Source organism: Peromyscus californicus, unplaced genomic scaffold (assembly GCF_007827085.1).
Source record: "Peromyscus californicus insignis strain IS unplaced genomic scaffold, ASM782708v3 Scaffold_1__1_contigs__length_55948999, whole genome shotgun sequence".
Taxonomy (NCBI): domain Eukaryota; kingdom Metazoa; phylum Chordata; class Mammalia; order Rodentia; family Cricetidae; genus Peromyscus; species Peromyscus californicus.
In genome coordinates, this window is record NW_026294492.1 from 36,123,979 (window position 1) to 36,141,112 (window position 17,134).

General features: G+C 43.4%; 1 long non-coding RNA gene across 2 annotated transcripts; it reads right to left on the reverse strand.

Annotated features, from left to right (window-relative positions):
* Positions 1-4,633: 4,633 nt before the first annotated feature.
* On the reverse strand, positions 4,634-17,025 carry LOC128115603 (uncharacterized). 2 transcript variants are annotated; one of them, XR_008220223.1, is made up of 4 exons: positions 14,651-17,025; positions 13,816-13,875; positions 8,466-8,594; positions 4,634-7,362 (listed from the first exon to the last, which is right to left on the reverse strand). It is a non-coding gene; the product is annotated as an uncharacterized LOC128115603 (long non-coding RNA). The 2 variants fall into 2 exon arrangements; XR_008220222.1 differs by having other exon boundaries at positions 13,816-13,957.
* Between the last annotated feature and the right edge of the window lie 109 nt (positions 17,026-17,134).

The window sequence follows — 17,134 nt, forward strand, 5'->3', positions numbered from 1 at the left end:
GGAGTTATTTCTGTGTGTGCCTGTCAGAGTGCTTCCCAAGGACAGTGATACTTGAACTTAGCCGACAAAAGAGGTCCTCCATATGATGTGGGTGAGCCCTGCCTAATTGTCTGGGGGTCAAAACAGAACAAAAAGGTGAAGGAAAAAGAAATGCTCTGAGCCAGGCAGCGGTGGCACATGGCTTTAATCCCAGCACTCGGGAGGCAGAGCCAGGCGGATCTCTGTAATTTCAAGGCCAGCCTGGTCTACAGAGCGAGATCCAGGACAAGCACCAAAACTACACAGAGAAACCATGTCTCGAAAAAAACCAAAGAAAGAAAGGAAAGAAAGGAAGAAAGAAAGAAAGAAAGAAAGAAAGAAAGAAAGAAAGAAAGAAAGAAAGAAAGAAAGAAAGAAAGAAAAGCTCTGCTTCCTGTAGCTGGAACATCCCTTTTATCCTGCCCTAGGATGCTATACTCCAGTCTATGTCCTTGGAATTGTAGGACTTACATCCTTTTGCTCACCAGCTTCTCAGGTTAGATTCTGAGGCCTTTGGATTTAGAGTGAGCCATACTTCCAGCTTCCCTGATTGTCTGGATTATAGATCAAATATTTCAGGACAGCCTCCATAATTGCATGAACCAGTTCCTCTAATAAATCCCCTGTCTGTCTATCTACCTACCTATTTATATATCTTCTCTATATCAGTCATTTAGGCTCTGTTTCTCCGGAGAGACCTGGCAACTATAAATTATCATAATGGGAGAATGTTTCAAGTTATACAATACACAAATTGAAATGGGTCTTATTTCATGAATGTGCATATTAGTTCCCATTTCATCAGGAGCTCTCAGTCCCAGACAGTAAAATAAATTGGCCCAGTGAACTTCTTTGAATAATTCAGCCAGTGATTTAGAGATTTATTGAAAAAAAATCTAAGAGATTGGTACACAAAATGGGACTGTCCTCTGTCTCACAAATGAGAAAGGAGTTTCTTGGTACACCTTTTTAAAGTCTTGTTAAGTAAACCGGACTGAGAGATGGAGTTCTCAAACTTGGCCTGTGACCTGCCATGTTACTCTTTCAATCAGACCAGAAGCATCAGTGTAATCCAAAAGTGATAGCCTAACGTCAAGACCAATTTTTAACCTGTGAAAGGGTGTTAGTCTCCCTTAGAAAAGAAGAAAGATTCAAGGGATCAAAATCCTGAGCCTTGATTTAAATATTAAACAGATGTGGAGGAGGTATAAATTAAACCTAAGGAAGTTAATTGTACAGCTTTTTCAAGGAACTGGGATCAAAGGGATTACATATGTTTAAATTTTTCACATGAACTGAGTGATGAGACCTACACATTGAATTATATTATAGAATGTAATTTCTATTTTGAGCCGAAAACTTGGAATTTGCAATGTGTTATCCCACTTCATTTTTTTTTATATGCCAAAGTATTTCGTACTGGATACAATTAGAAACAAATTAACACTCACCAAGGCTGTGGAGATAGCTCAGCTCATAGGAGCTTACTTACTGCTCTTCCAGAGGGCCTGGGTTCAGTTCCTAGCATCCACCTGGCAGCTCACAAACCGTCTGTAATTCCTGTTCTAGGAGACCCAACGTCTCTTCTGATCTCCGTGGGCTAATGCTCAATAAAAAGCATAAACTGCCGGGCGGTGGTGGCGCACGCCTTTAACCCCAGCACTCGGGAGGCAGAGCCAGGCGGATCTCTGTGAGTTCGAGGCCAGCCTGGGCTACCAAGTGAGTTCCAGGAAAGGCGCAAAGCAACACAGAGAAACCCTGTCTTGAAAAACCAAAAAAAAAAAAAAAAAAAAAAGCATAAACAATAGATAAATTACTGTACCTACTGTGGGCTCCACTGTTCCACTCACCACTTGTCTGGCAAATTCACATGGTAGGAGACATTTGGTTGGTTGCAATTAGACATATTGTACAAGTTCCTCCTGGCAAATTTCTCATTAGGGACTACCTCAAAGGCCTAAATCCTCTAAACAGTCTGAGAATGAAGCATGGAAGCCCAAGAGGGCTCATTCAGATCCTAATGCTGTCACGGCTGGTTGAGTGGCAGAGAATAGGTGAATGGTATAGCATAGTGAATGGGGCTTGACTTACGTTAGTTTTGTTTAGACTAACCATAAGGGGACACATCTGGGCTTTCTATATATCTGAACTGGATTTTTAGATATATCTAGTAGTTTGGGCCCAAATTCCAGCTTAGTAAACTTAGTAAATCATTCTGAAAAACATTTACTGAAGGGACTAGAGAGATGGTTCAATGGTTAAGACCCTTGCTATGCTCACCAAGGACCTGAGTTTGGTTCCCTGCACCTACTGTTGAGCAGCTCACAACGACCTGTAACTCCAACTCCAGGGGTGTCTGATGCCCTTTCCTGGTCTCTGTTGGAACTTGCACATGTCTGCATATACATACACAGGGACACACACACACACAGATACATACGTAAAAATAACAAATCGTATTTAAAAGGTTATTTGAAAAATTAAAAGGAATTCTTATAGTAAAAATTTTAATACTAAAGTCGTCATAAAGTAACTAGAATTTCAATTCAGAAAAGCATTGTTTATCAAATCAGTCTATGTCTAAGTAATTGTGCACTTATTAAGCCAAATTCATTAAGTTATAATTTACATAAAGTAAATCTCAACTTGTTCTTAGATACAGAGTCTTTCTCTGTAGCCCAGTCTGGATTTAAACTTGTGATCTCTCTACCTCAGTGTTTTCTGAGTGCTAAACAGAAGTACATTATCATGCCAGGCTAAAATTCAACTTTTTTATTCTAACAAACACATACAGTTGTATAATTATAGTTTTCCTTAGTTATAATAGAGAGCAAATTAGATACAAAACTTTAGACTCACCATAAGATAGATAATTAAGTATTTTCTCTAATTTTGCCAAATACAAATGGATTAGATAGTGTTACTGTAATTCTTACTTAATAACTATTTTTGTGGGCTGGAGAGATGGCTCAGAGGTTAAGAGCACTGACTGTTCTTCCAGAGGTCCTGAGTTCAATTCCCAGCACCCGCATGGTGGCTCACAACCATCTGTAATGAGATCTGGCTCCCTCTTTTGTATACATGATAAATAAATAAACCTTTTTTTTCAAAAAAATAACTACTTTTGTTATATATAATCTTACTATGTTGAAGTTGAAACCTTCCTTTTTAATTAGACAAAAAGGGGGGAAATGCTGTAGAATAATCCTTTTGTACACTGTAAAGATTTGTCACTGGAATTGGTTTAATAAAATGCTGATTGGCCCATAGCCAGGCAGGAAATATAGGTGGAGCAACCAAACTAAAAATGCTGGGAAGAGGAAGGGCAGAGTCAGGAATTGCCAGCCATCAGAGACTTCTTACCTCTACAAATCTCAGACCGACTAAGGGGGATCCTGTCTCTATGAATCTCCATACTGAATGGTGGTGATCTTGTCTCTACCTGCCTTATATTCCTGTCTCCACCTCCCTGGTGCTGGGATCAAAGATGTGAGTCTCCATTGCCTGACTTTGTTTCTTTTTTCAACTGTATAGCCCAGAGTGGCCTTGACTCATGATCTTCCTGCTTCCTCCTCCCACATGCCGGGATTAAAGGTGTGTGCCACTGCTGCCTGGCCTCTATAGTTAGCTAGTGGTTAGCTCTGCCCTCTGATCTCCAGGCAAGCTTTATTTGTCAGAGCACAAATAAAATATCACACAACAGTATAATGAACAGCATCCTTGGTCAAGTTATGAGACACTACCATCATACCCTTACATACACACACACACACACACACACACACACACACACACACACACACACACACACTACTCTTTTGTAATTGGGGCCCTCCAGCCAGTGATCAGTGATCTGCTCTCTATTCTTGATCATTTGCCTTTTCCAGAGTGCCATAGAATTAGAATCTCATAGGCTAATCATTTCAGGCTGTTTTCTTTCAGGGTGTATAATGCCTTTGGGATTAATGCATTTCACTGCATGTATCAGTAGTTCATTTCCTTTGATAATCAGTTGTATCCTGCTTTGTAGATCACTGTAGTTTATCCATTCATCAGATGGACATTTAAATTGTTTCCACTTCATGACCATTATAAATAATGCTACTTGAGCATCCATGTGCATGTGTCTGTGTGGACATATGTATTCATTTCTCTTGAGTAAATAAATATCTAAAAACAGGATTTCTGAGTATGTGGTATATGTGCTTAATTCTATATGAAACTACTAAATTGTTTAGCATGGTAACTGCAATGTTTTTCATTCCCACTGGCAGTGCATAAGAATTAAGAATGAGGGTTGGGGATTTAGCTCAGTGGTAGAGCGCTTGCCTAGCAAGCGCAAGGCCCTGGGTTCAGTCCTCAGCTCTGGAAAAAAATAAGAATTAAGAATGAGAATGACCCCCATAGACTCATATATTTGAATGCTTGGTTCCCAGTTGGTAGAACTGTTTGGGAAGGATTAAGAAGTGTGACCTTGTTGGAGAAGGTGTGTCATTAGGGTGGGCTTTGAGGTTTCAAAAGCCCATAACAATCCCAATTCTCTCTCTCTCTGTGTGTATTTCTGTCTCTCTCTCTGTATATCTATCATCTATCTATCTATCTATCTTTGCTTAAACTGGAGCAGACTAGTGCCTCAGAAAAACTCTTGGCACAAAGTTCAGGGGTACAGAATTTTTAAAGCCAAAACGCACAGTGACATTATTGTCAGGTGTAGCTCAGGGGAACCTGGTGACATTTGTGTGTGCTATACGTTAAGCAGATATTTTGGTCATGCGTTTGGACCATGGTCAGGATCATGGAAAGTTCCTAATGGGTTGCCAAAGTGTGACTGTTCAGGGTCAGGGACTAAAAAGCACCCAAGCAGACATAAAGTAAAGCTAGGGTAAGATCAGGACAAGATGGCGTGACTTCAGTCATTTCACTTACACTGACAGAAAGCTGGTTAACCCATGGTAGCTGTTGGATGCTTTGTACAAAAACAGCTGAGGTTTTGTTCGTGTGATTGTGTTTTAAGGACTCAGCAACACTTCCAGCAACAGTGAAGTGTAAAAAAAGTCAGCAAACCTCCCTCAAAACCCTGTAGAATGGAAAGAGAAGTCACCAGAAAGGATCATTCAAAGGCCCTTTTATATGGATTATAAATCTTTTCCCCAGTTTATCATTTGATTTTTATTTGTTTGTTTTCCTAGCTATTGGCATCGGCAGCGAAATTTTCTTATAATCATTTTTCCATCTGAAACAGTTTGTGTTTGTACTGTTGACCTCTGAGATTCATGTCATAGTTTTAAAGGACTTCTTTTCCAGAGAGAAGGCCCCTTAGTCACTGGCAGACAAATCCATGCTAGCCATTATCTTGCATGAGTTTTCTGAGTTGTAGGTCTGGCTTCCTGATGAGATTTGTTAGCATCCCTGTGGGAAATTGGAATAATGTTCCAGTTCCTTGGTTTGGGGAAAATAAAAACCTTTAGTTTTATTAGCAGAATATTTAAAATACTGTTCTCTTATGACAAGTTCCTCTGCTTGATCTGTCCAGATGTAGGCTGCACGGCTTTCCAAGCATACTGACATCTGCTTCAACCCCACCCACTCACCCCCACACCAACCATCCTGCCTGAATTCCAGATCCTTTCCATAAAGGTACTTGAATCCAGGGCTCAAGGGCTCACATAGGGCAGACAAGCTTTCTAATGTGGAGCTGTACCCCTGCTACTCAGGGAATATGCCTTTTAATCAGATTCCAATGACTGTGATGTGGCCCATTTACCAGACACCACATTTTCAATCTCTGGCTTAGAGGCCATCTTTTTTTTTTTTTTTCAATTTGGTCAAATTTCAGTCAGATCTCCTATAGGAGAGTTTATTAGTCAGAGTCTCAACTACCACACCCAACTATATATTGATTCGTAAGTAATTTTCTACCAGCTACATTTGACTCTGATTTGACAGGCCAAGTTGAATCTGGAAGATATTGAGTTTGTTAGTGTTGGCGATGATATATTGGCAGAAGTGATGAAATGTGGTTTAGGTTCCATGCATTCCAGATCGGATGACATTCGGGCCCTCATGATGGAGCCAGAGTAAAAATCCCCAGCTAAACCATCTCTGGATTCCTGAGTCCGAGAACAATAGGATACATGCTTAGGTCATGAGGGTTTAGGGCAATTTATTTCACAGCAACAGGAGACTAACCCAGGAACACTTGAAGGGACCTTGACAACCTCAGTGTGTCCCAAGGACCATCATCAGGTGGGCAATGGGATTGGAAGCCCTGTTGTGTGGGTGTGGTGGTTTGAATGAGAACAGCTCCCATAGGCTCATACATTTGAATGGTTAATCCCCAGCTGGTGAAACTATTTGGAAAGGATTAGGAGGTGTGGCCTTGTTGGAGGAAGTATGTCACTGGGGATGGGCTTTGAGGCTTCAAAAGCTCCCACCATTCCCAGTTAGCTCTCTCTGTCTGATACTTATGGGAAGAGACGTAAGCTCTCAGCTACGGCTCCAGGGCCATGTCTGCCTGCCTGCTGCCGTGTTGGTCATGGACTCTAACCCCCTAAATCTGGAAGTCCAGAATAAATTCTTCTATATGTTGCCTTGGTCACAGCAGCAGAAAGCTAATTAAGATGGTGAGGAGTGCACTCCAGGTGTCTTGTCTAGGATGAGGAAGTCCAACAAGGTCCCAGTTTGTGTGCGAGAGAGACTTGTAGGCTATGAAGGGCAGGCAAAATGCTAGGTGGAAGCACGTTCAGACTCTCATTTCAGAGTCATTTTCTAACAATCATAACTGACTCACATGAGAAGGGCATCCTTAGGGAGAGCTGACAGATGGGTCCTGAAGGAGGGAGGCTCCATGGTGCTCGCAAGTGTTGTTCTAGGAAGTCTGTGTGGAGAAAGAAAAGCTAGCTCCTTCAGGGCATCCGGAGGCATTTTTTCCTGTTTGGGATGCAGTTTTAGGACACACCTACATTTTGGAGTGGATCATAGACGAGCTCTTACCTGAAATGTAAAGAAATGTTCTCTCTACACTAAACTACAAACTACTGACATTTAGGATTTCTGTCCAATATTGAGTTCTGAACAATGAAATGACAGCTGTCATCTTGGAGGAACAACATTTTTTTTTTTTCACAAAGCTGTTATTTACATCTGCACTGGCCTCTGGAGTTTTCTATGCTTTCACAAGCCTCCTCCGGGCTGTGAGCTGCAGTGTGAGTAGGAAGCAGAGATGACTGGCTTCCTTTGGAGGACGGAAACACTGGCACTCAGAGACATTAAGGGGTTCGCTCCAGTTCACGCAGCTGGTAACTCGTCAGACAGGGACCTGGAAACTTGGATCTTCTCCCTGTTCTAAGAGAAATGTCATAGGGAAATTGAGCTGTAGGTGAGTAGATGGGTGTGGGAGGCAACCAGAGGAGCCTTTGATAGACTTCAAAGCTAACTAGAGCAAACAACCCACTGAAGAGGAAACCAGCCTTAACGTGCATCTCCAGAATCCTTTCCCAAACAGAGCTCTCCACCTGCCTCTTCTCAACCATGCTTAGTAACTCAAGGAACAAGTGTGTGTTTGCTTGATCTGAGAACTGAATAGTTGGACAGTTTCCTTTCCTGGGTAAAGGACAATTATTGTCTAAAAAAGATGGGAGAGAGTTGGAAGGAAGCATAATCTTCCTAAACTGTGGGATATAAGAGAGAAATAGGTGTAACTAGGAAATTTAGGGATTTAGACATTGTGTTTCTATGGTAATATTCTGTTTGCTTAACTTTTTCCCTTTAAAGGTTAACTGTTGCTCATTAAAAAATTTTTTTTTTGTTCAGAAGGGCTGAGGGAAGGGGGACTCGGGCTTGTTCCCAGTTAATCTACCCCTGAGACCTCCTGGCCCAGCACAAACATGATGGATGTGCCTTTTCTGGGATATTCTGTTTTCTGGACCAGAGGGTGTGGGCTGGGGCCTGGGGGATGTAGGCCACAAAGGGTCAAAAGCAAGAACCTCTGCAAGGTAACTTTGGCTCATACCTGTGCCAGTCACCAGACCTGGGCAGCAACAAACCCAGAACAGAGCGACCAGAAATCCCAGAGGGACTGGAGCGGCTAAAGCTGCCAGTGAGGCATGTGAAGGCTGGTGTCATTGCTGCTGTCCTCAGCCACCTTTGACCTCATTCTAGAGACTTTTCAGAATTCCAACAGAAGGTAGCAATCCCTAATCTAGAAAACATGGACTCAGATAGACTGCCTTGACTCTGTTTCTCACGCTTCGGAACTGTGTGATTATGTGTGTAATCCCCCCCCCTCCATGAGCCTTTGTTTCCATGTACACAATTACTACTTATTTTAGGTGATCCCTATGGGATTCAAGTGAGATTTTTCTTATTCAGTTAATGTGGGGCCCAGTTAATCATGAGCTACTTGTAAAAAAAGACATCAATTCTCTGTCCCCAGCTTCCTTTCTCACCTCTTCCAGATTTTCCAGCTACTTGGGTCACCCAGGCAGGTTCAGTCAAGGGGATGAATCTGCCAAATGTGTTCTTCTTCCTATGGAAACCCGGAAGCTTGGAGCAGGGGACTCATATCCATAACCTCCCTGTGGGTGTGACAAAATACCAGTGATGATTAAAAACTCGTGGGAGTCAGTTCTCTTCTACCACGTGGGTTCCCAGGACAAATTCTGACCATCAGGTCAGGCAGCAAGCACCCTTATCAACTGAGTCATCCCAATAGCTCAACCTACAGTGTTTTCAAGAGCTCTTGAACCATCACTAAAACAAACTATATCCTAGATCATAAAGTAAACCTCAATTTATATTCAAAATAATACATTATATGACCAGGATGCTCGTAACAGAAAGATATCTGCGACGCTTTCCCTCCAAACTGGAGCTCTCTATTATTTGTTAATAATCCATGGACTGGAGAAAAATATGTCAGTGGACATTTAAAAATATTATAGAACTAAATGAAAATTACGTAAGTAAAGCAGCCCTCAGAGGGACACTTCAACCACTAGATGTTTACATTTGGAAATAAGAATAGGGGGGAAAAAACTAGATCAGTATCATTCAAGAGTATTTATGCAAAAATCTCCAACAAAATACTGGGTAAATTGGATACAGAAATATATAAAAATCAGTATCTTATTACCAAGTGGACTCTATTCTGGAAATAGAGTTCCAGGTAAGTTGGGGATACAGAGTAAGGGCATCTGTGTGTGAAAGGGGGTAGTGGGGGGGCAGAGCAGGGGAATTGTTGGTTGGGGAGGTCAGGGGTACCACTGGTTGCAGGCTGGAGAGATGGCTCAGAGGTTAAGAGCATATACTGCTCTTGCAAGGGACAGGAGTTCAATTTTAGGCACCTACATCTGGTGGCTCACAACCGCTTTGTAGCTCCAGCTTCAGGTCCGGGGGGAATCTGACACCTCTGGTTTCCTCCACTCATGTACAGACACATAATACACATACAAGTACATAATCAATTTTTAAAATCTTAAAACCTCGGCAATTATAACAGTTCATTTTTTTTTAAAAAAATGACGGATTATAAAATGTTAACATGTGATTTAAAAAATCTGTTTTGATGAGGAGTCTACCCAGGTCTCAGCCAATAGTGGTTAGCTATCACTGCCGTGAAAGAAGGAGTGAAACCTGTATTGAAATGAATGTGAAGTGCTTGCTCCTCCACCCCATCCCCCATCTATGTGCCCTAATGAATTTGCTGGTGACTTTTTTCTTTTCTTTTTTAAGGTTTTATAAAATCTTTATTGACAAGTAATTCACACAGTATACAATTTGCCCGTTTGCACAATTTGATAGACTTTAGTCCAGCATCCTCATAGGCCCAGGACACCATCACCACTTTCTATTTTAGAACATCGCTGTCTTCAGTTTCATACACACATATAATGTATGGTGATTACATTCTGCTTAATTTTTTTAAATGAACATAATATTTGCAATTGTAACCATTTTTAAGTTCACAATTCAGTGGTATGAATTACATCCAAGATATTAAATACACTCATGATATTCATTAATTACACTCATGATATTAATTACATTTGTGGTATTTATTGATTACATTTGCAGTCTTCATTCAATAACTATATTTATGATATGATTTATTACACTCATGATATTATATCCTGATACTACTGTCCATTTGTGAGGCTTTACCATCACACAAAACAGAAAATCTGTACTTAGGAAATCATTGCTCTATATTCCTTTTTTCTCCATCTTGAGATGTCTAATCTTTCTGTCTCTATGAATTTATATGTTCTATATATTTCTTATAATACAATTCTATAGTATTTGTCCCTTTTTTAAATGTAAAAACATTTTATGTACAACTGCAGGAGAAATAATACACAGATAGCTTGAACATAAAAACAGGTTATAATTCAAAAGTCCAGGGTTATTTTAAGCAGGAAAATATTTTCTCTGTAGAAAATAGTAAAAATGATAACATTTCCCAATAAGCCCTTTTAAGCCAAATGATAGCTGAATTATACATATAAACATTGATTAGATTCTGGGATACAGAAGAAACCTATCTGCATCTGTTCAGAGAGCTATGTTTTACTTAAGTTGTGTAAGTGAGATTCCTGTTCATCTTCCCCTTCACTGTTTGATTTACGACAGACATTCTTCTATAGGCTAATCCATAATCTAAGACGATTTTAGCCTCCCCTCCTGAAAGTACAGCCTTGCTGTTGATATTTAAGTGGCATGTGCAGACACAGAGGAGAGGGAGAGAAGCGTGCATTGTTTTTCTGTTCTTAGAGACAACCCATAGCCACAAGGTAAGTTGTGTGGCATCGGGCTTCATTCTTACAAGGCTGCACTCTGGTTCTGACCAGATAAGTGAGGGGCACATGTCACCAGCCTGGGTGGAAGCTTAGGGGTGCGAGGTCATGCCCAGGGAGGACACGGACTTGGGCTACAGTTCTGGTATTACCGCTTGTCAGCTCTGGCACCTGAAGCCCGTGACTCAGTTCACTTCTGCTGTGGTCTGTCCTGTGCGAGACAGGTAAATAACCGCTCCTTGGTAGCCATGCTAGGGACCCACATAAGTAGGGGTTTCTGTTAGGTAAGATGATGGGGGAATTTGACCTCAGCTGCATAGGGAAGCTGGCAAGCCATGTTGGTTCTCATGTTTTAATTTTCGTTATTACATAGGCTCCTTGAATTTTTCCCCTTGCAGCTTCGTGTCTTACTTCAGGGACAAGCAGAGCAGGGGGTGGGGGCTACGAAGACCTGGGCTTGTGTCTGTCCTTAGTAGGATGCTGGGCCCAAGGAAAATCCCTTTGTGTTCCATGAGTCACCTTAGGGGAAGAAGTTGCTGGCAGCTGGTGATAAAAGGATTAAAAACAAAATGTTCCCCAGGGAGGGCATTTCCTAAGAGTTACTTGTTCCTATCCCTAATTCCACATGCTGGTCATTCTGTACAGTCTACACTTGACTATACTGAGGCCCATGAAGTGATGGGTCCCAGAACAAAGTCCCTAAGCATCCAACTGGGTTATGTTGGAGGGACAGGCACTTCAGGCCAGCCATTGGATTGCCCAGGTGACAGTGCTGAGGACTCTCTGTGAGAGACATCAGCTAAGTGGACACTAAGGACCCTCTCTCTTCATCTTTCATCTGTCCAATGTTTATTGGGAGCCTAGTGTGTGCTGAAGACACTAGCAATGTCCCAAGGAATCTGACACACGGTCCCCGATTCAGGGGGCTTGCCAGCCATGGCATAGCATTTCTGTTTTCTGTTGCTTGTAAAGGACTGTCACAGGCTGGGAAGTGGTAGAGCAAAGAGGCTTATTTGGTCTCAGAGTTCTACTCCAGCATCAGGAGAATGGGCTTCTTGATTGGCTGAATCAAGGCTGGAGGTGATACAGAACTTCACTTGACAAGAGACAGATCAAACCTGTGCGTGCGTGCGTGCGTGCGTGTGTGCGTGCGTGTCCTCTTATAAAGACAACAGTACTAAGGTAGCGGCAGTGGGTAAAATGTTTGCTGTAGAAGCATGAGAACTTGAATTCAGATCCCTAGCACCCACATAAAGTCTAGTGTGGCAGTGGGCTCCAGGTTTAGTGAGAGAAAATAAATAAAATAGAGGTTGAGAAAAATATCTGATGTTAACCTCTGGCGTCCTTATGTATACACACACACACACACACACACACACACACACACACGCGCGCGCGCGCGCGCGCGCGCGCGCGCACACACAAGAAAGTGAAAAATTTAAGACACCAGTATCTAATTGGGGAATCTACCCTGACACCTTGTCTAATCCCAACCACCTCCCTAAGTTTCCATTTCTAAATAGCAGTGCTGAATCAAGTTTCTCTCACCTGGCTAATCCCTCACAATGGGGATTCAACTCTTTACTAGCAACGTTGCTGGGCAAAATGCCTGGCCAAAGCAACTCCTTATCTTATGATAGGGATACAGTCCCTCACGGCAGCAGGCATATAAGGCAGCTCCTCACATCATGTCCACATTCAAGAAGCAGAGAGAGGGATTCTGATGCTCGCTCACTTTAGCCTTTTTCTTTAGTTCGAGACTGGCCTCATGGAATGATGTGGCCCACATTCATGGTGGGGCCCTCCTACTTAGTCAAATCCTTTGGGGAAAAACCTCTCATACCATATAGTTAGAGGTATGTTTCCATGGTGATTCCGAGGTCAGTAAAGTTGACGATCAAGAATAACCATCACAAACTCCCGTGTGAGTTTTGGAAGGGACCAACCATATTTAAGCGGGAATAAGAGAAAGGCCATGGTGGACCCAGGTTTCATGGGAGCTAAAGCTTAAACACTTTTAATAGCCCTTTTGGGAAGGTGAATACAGGAGGGGTAAAAATTAGGAATGGAGGATGAGTCTGTAAGTCAGTGGTAGAGTACATGTTTAGGATGTTCGGAAAGGAAGGAAGGTAGAGAAGGAGGAGGGAGGGGGAGGAAGGGAGAGAGAGGGAAAGGAAAGGAAAAAGCTGTTGACTTGGTGATACATGCTTTTTTTTTTTTTTGGTTTTTCGAGACAGGGTTTCTCTGTGTAGCTTTGCGCCTCTCCTGGAACTCACTTTGTAGACCAGGCTGGCCTCGAACTCACAGAGATCCTCCTGCCTCTGCCTCCCGAGTGCTGGGATTAAAGGCGTGCGTCACCACCGCCAGGCTTTTAATTCCATCAATCAGCACTTGGGAGGCTGAGGCAGGAGGATCTCAAGTGGAAGGCCAGCCTGGGCTACATAGTAAAATCCTGTTGCCACAGAAAAGAAGGGAGGGAAGAAGGGGGAGAGGAAGCAAAGGACAGAAGGCATAAACAAAGCAGCAAACCGGAAGCCAGCCCTTGGCAAGAGTATGCTCCTCCGCAAGAGTACGCTCGTGAGGGCAGTGAAACTTCAGCCATGTTAGTGCTGCTAAAATACTGTTCTAGGGCAAAGCAAACTAGTACACCAGCCATGGCAACCAGTACACCAGCCATGGCAATCGGTACACCAGCCATGGCAACCGGTACACCAGCCATGGCAACCGGTACACCAGCCATGGCAACAGGTACACCAGCCATGGCAACAGGTACACCAGCCATGGCAACCGGTACACCAGCCATGGCAACAGGTACACCAGCCATGGCAACCTGAGGCTCCAGAGCTGCAGCGAGTGGGGATCAATGGAATCTTCAAGGGAGACCCAGTGCCTGGGTGGTGAGGCACGACAGAACTGGCTGCAGTTTAGCTCCAGCATCTATAGGCCAGGTTGCAATGGAAAGTAAAGAGAAGACCCCAGCAAGGGACCCAGCGTCAGTTCTCACCTTCAGGGCAGTAAGATGTCCCGGGAGCCTCTGGTTGTTGCTTAGATGAAGTAGACAAACCTGGTCCGAGAGAGAGAGAGAGGCCTCAAGTGTCTGGAGGTCTAGGACTCTCACTCACCTGGACATGGGTGATGCCAGCTCTCTGCAAAGACATTAGGTGTTCTTACTGCTGTCATCCTTCTACTGGTTAACACCGTCAGGGCTACCCTTCCTTGATGGCTCTAACTTGTGTCAAGTTTACAGGGGGAAAAAACAAAACAAACAAACAAAAAACCTAGCCAGCACATTGGATTAAGCCTTTTTTTTTCTTTTAAATTTTTTAAATTAACTTTTCAGGACCGGCAAGCTGTCCCCAATCCCGATGACAAGAGTTGGAGTGTTGAGACTCATGTGGTCGAAGGAAGGAAGTGGCTAGTGAAAGTTGCCCTCTGACTCCAACATGAAATAAATGCCACAACAATTTTTTAAAAGAAAAATTAACTTTTTATGTTAGAATGCACAGTAATAGGTTTATCCTGCCACCTTCATATGCATGTGACACTCAATATTCCCTGTTTACATTTGTGCCCCTTCCCCTTCTAATTCCCTCCTTCCTGTGGTCACTTCCCTGTCAGCTTTCCTGTTTCATGCCACCCACAACCCTATTTCTCACCTCTCAGAAGATCTCTTCCTCCCTTCTCATGAGCCCCCTTGTAGATCTCTCTCTGTCTCTGTCTCTGTCTCTGTCTCTGTCTCTCTCTCTCTCTCTCTCTCTCTCTCTCTCTCTCTCTCTCACACACACACACACACACACACACACACACACACACACACACACCCCACTGGGTTAACTCACATTTTTAGTTCTCTGCGCAGTTAATGGGCCGTTTGTCCATCCTCCCATCCCAGGCCCGTTTTCCACCTGTCCTCTTCCAGAGGGCCTTTATCTCGGCATTCAGCATCATGCCTGCCGAATAATGATGCACGTAAGAGGAAGGCCAAAAGAGAAAACAAAAGAAACTGGAGAGGAGAAGCCAGGAGGTGGGGGAAAGCGTGGAGGGCTCAGATGTCATGGAAACCAGGGAGGGAGGGGACCCTACATCGTCTACTGCAGAGCACCGCTCTGTCAGGTGCAGACTACAAACCAGGGCTGAGGATGGTGGAAATGGGAGATGGGTCCAGTAAGCACCGTGGGTGGGCTGAGGGCAGACTGCAGAAATGGAGACCTCGAAAATAAGGAACTTAAGGAATGGGAGGAGGAAGGACCGAGGCTGAGCAGTGGCAGGAGAGAAATGTGAAATGAAGGGTTAAAAATATTGTATCCAAAGTAGGCGAAAAATGGGCATGATGGTGTATATCCAATCCGGGCATTTTGGAGGCACAGCAAGAGGAAAATCAGAAGTTCGATCAGCCAGCCTGGAAAACTGAGTCAAGGCAGCCTCTCTAACAAAATGAGACCGCATCTCAGAACAACAGCATATTTTTGAGATGGTGACTAATGGGGAAAAGAGAGGGTAATGGCGTATACGTGGCATGAGAGCAGAATTCTCCTAGGACTACGTGGTGCCCATTGCACCCTCTCCTGGGTTAGGTGCCTCTTCCAAAAGCCCTGGTAGAGATAAGAAGAACTCTTTCCCTTGCCCAACTACTTTGCAGATGCTCAGCACGAGATGACAGAGCCTCTGGAACCCTCCTTAGACTCCATTCCCCGATCCATTCATCGCTGGTTTGGACTGCATCTAACAGAGAGAGAAGCCAGAGCAAACCAGGGCAAAAAGGAATGGTCCTCTTCCTCAGCTCAACTCACAGCAGCGACTGCCAGCGTCCACCAGAGGGCGCCGTGGGCTCGCAGAGCCGGGCATGGCATGCGGGCGGGCGCTGGCCGGAGGTGCTGCCCAGGCCCTCTCTGATCCCATTGCTGCCGAACAGGCATTTGGAGAAAGAACGGCGAACCTACAAGAAAGCCATTGATAACACCCCTTTTTTTTTCTTTAAATGTTTCTAGAGCAAACATTATCAGTACAAAAATGTCCTTTTGTTTGAAATACAAAGAAGTCCTTTTGTTTGACTCTTGACACCCTAAGAACCCTATCAGTAGCATTATTACAGAAGAATCATTAGGATACTTGGGAGTTCCAAAACGAGTCATGCTTGAGTTTCTGAACTTTTAAACCTTTTTTTTTTGGGGGGGGGGTCGCAGATTAAGACAAGCATCAAATAACTCTATCGTGAATAAAGAGGGAAAGGTGAAAGTGGTAGAGAGTTCCAGAAGGGGGCTCCAGCTTCAGCTTGGACAGGGATGCCCTGTCCACGGAGGACCAGGGCCTTTACCAACAGAATGAGTAGATGTAACAGGTTCTGGTACTACATTTCACTGTGCCTGATTCTCATCAGTGATAAGCAGCAATAGTCCCTGCCCTGGAGCCCTTGTTGAGCCCGAAAGGTAGGTGAGAAAGTAGAAATGGGTCGGCTAGATGTCCAGAGTGTGCTTGAGACAGGGAAGCCAGCGGGAGCGTCTGTTACAGTTGTCCAGGTGTCAGAAGCCATATGCCGACATCGATGTATCTAGAAGCGCTAGGAGTCGAGATGCACGACTATAACAAGGCTATGCCAGGCAGGGCGGTGCATGCCTTGGCTCCCAGCGTTAGGAGTCAGGAGTTGGAGGAACTCTGTGAGTTCCAGACCAGCCAGAGCACAGTGAGACTCTGTCTTGAACGAGAGAGAGAGAGAGAGAGAGAGAGAGAGAGAGAGAGAGAGAGAGAGATAGATTTTGGGTTAAGTCCCCCTCTTCCAGTTTTTCAAGACAAGATTTTTCTCCATGTAGCCCTGGAACTCACTGAGACTAGGCTTGTCTCAAACTCACAGAGATCCAACTGCCCCTGCTTCCCGAGTGCTGAAATTAAAGGTGTGTGCCACCACTACCTGGCTTGGTTTTAGGCCTTTTAATCACCCAAACAACACAAGCACTCTATTGTCCCTTTGGGCATAAGTATATCGTTATCATAATATATTAAGTACTTTGTTACAAGAATTATGTTATACTAGTATAAGGTCAGTTTGATTTAGAATCAATAAATTAAGATAAGCCCAGACCTTGGGTATGCAGAAATATCGCTACTAAGGAATGAAATTAACTGACATTGTCATAATTAAACGATGCTGTACTGGTTCCAGCATGACAATGTTTATTTATTTATTTATTTAGCAGGAAATTTAACTAGGAGGTTTAGTACTTGGATCCAGACCTCTAGTTAGTGTTTTTCTTTTGTTGTTGTCTTTTTTTTTTTTTTTTTGGCAAGTCTTAGATTCCTCTAGTCCCAGATTCCTAACAATAAAGATA